Consider the following 1,878-nt stretch of genomic DNA (forward strand, 5'->3'; position numbering starts at 1 on the left):
CACGCCACATGTTCGACGATATGTCAATAGCCCCGCCGCACCCCGTTGAGCCCCTCAGTGATGACAACCGCCGTCGTTGTCACCGTCCCCAAACATCGCCGCTCGTCGTCAGGCCCTCGGCCTCGTAGGCAAGATCCCGATACTCCTTTGACTTGATATTCAATTCTTAGACCGCTCTGAATTAATTAGCTGCTTGCAAGATCCCGAACCTTAATTATTTCATTTTAATTATTAGTTTATCGTAAATTATTATGTGACTTGCCATTTCAATATTTATATCTGTTAGTAATTAGTTAATTAATTTAGTCTGTGATATGTTATTACATGCGTGGGATTTGTTGATGAATGATGGTATGGAACTTGTTGTTTATCACCTAGTTGTTATCCAGTAGGAGAGACTGTACATGAAGACGACTCCTGTTAAAAGTATGATTTATAAGCGTGCTTTCACGGCATGGCTGTACCCTTGATATCGATATCCCGGTATGAGGTTTTCTTGATTATTATTATTATTATAGCATTGACTAGACGATGCACTCTTGATCGGACGTGTTACGAGTCACGGTTATGTTCATAGTTTTACAGAAGTCGTTCCACGGTAACTCCGTGGCTAGTGCATAATATTTCATGTACAGTTGCTTAATTAATATGACAAACATGGGGTTATAAAGGGGAATTGGACGGAGAATATAACATGTATATAAACGGGCACAGCGCTTTCTTGTTATCGTGATATCGTGAGTGTTATGTACATGGGCCAGAGGGCCAATACTTGACTTGAAGGCGGCCCCTGGACGACTTTACGGGGACCCGATTATATACATCAAAATATTCTTCCCCAATTCAAATAACATGTAAAACAAGAATAATCTGCTTGTGTGCTTTATGGTGGACTTTGTTAGTTTTGTTGAGATGTAGATCAGTGTTGTTCTTTTCATACATAGATCGGGATTAATATTTAATTATCTGCAATTTGAGACATATGGTATATACATGAGGGTTTCCTTGTTTGGATTATTTCGCTCGACGTACTACGTCTCGAGTTGTAGATTTTTAAGTATTAATTCTATCTAGGGGTATGTCCTTGTTACGCGGATGATTATGGATTCTTATGATCGTTATACTCTAGTGATGGATTGCATCTAGCTTGTTAGTATTCCAGCTGCATGTTTCTATTTATTATTATTATGGGGTATGTCCTTGTTACGCGGATGATTATGGATTCTTATGATTGTTATACTCTAGTGATGGATTGCATCTAGCTTGTTAGTATTCCAGCTGCATGTTTCTATTTATTATTATTATTATTATTGCATTGGTCATTCGACCGTTCCTATTTTCTTTGTGGGGTCGGGTCTTGCCGTGCGTCATGCACCTGACGTACACCTGTTTTCTCTGGTGTACGTCAGACTTAGGAGGAGAACATGTTTAGCTAGGAGATCATCAGGAGCTAGAGGATTCTCAGCAGGAGTGCCTAGCGGGTGGAGCAGAAGAAGAAGCCAAAGTTAGCTATTGGTCCTCAGTTTTCTTTTGTACTACATTCCATTTCTATTTGATCAGTGTATTTTGTATCTCTTTAGTATTCATTTGTTCAGATTTGTATAAGGGTATGTTTGACCCGTATTTTATGTCTGGGATGATTTACCATTGATGATATGTCTATTTTTATTCTGGGTTGTCTTTATATTCTTGCTATGTGTGATCGGGGACCTGTGACTTCGGATTATTTTATTTCCAGACGCTTAGCGTATTAGATTGAGAAGAAGAGGTCTAGCACTTATCTCTCCTCAGTCTAATACGTCGCGGGCTTGCTCGCGTCCCGATTCCCCGGTATTTTGGGAAGCGGGGCGTGACAATATGGAAGGAGATCCACGAACT

The sequence above is a fragment of the Asparagus officinalis genome, chromosome 10 (assembly GCF_001876935.1).
Source record: "Asparagus officinalis chromosome 10, Aspof.V1, whole genome shotgun sequence".
Taxonomy (NCBI): domain Eukaryota; kingdom Viridiplantae; phylum Streptophyta; class Magnoliopsida; order Asparagales; family Asparagaceae; genus Asparagus; species Asparagus officinalis.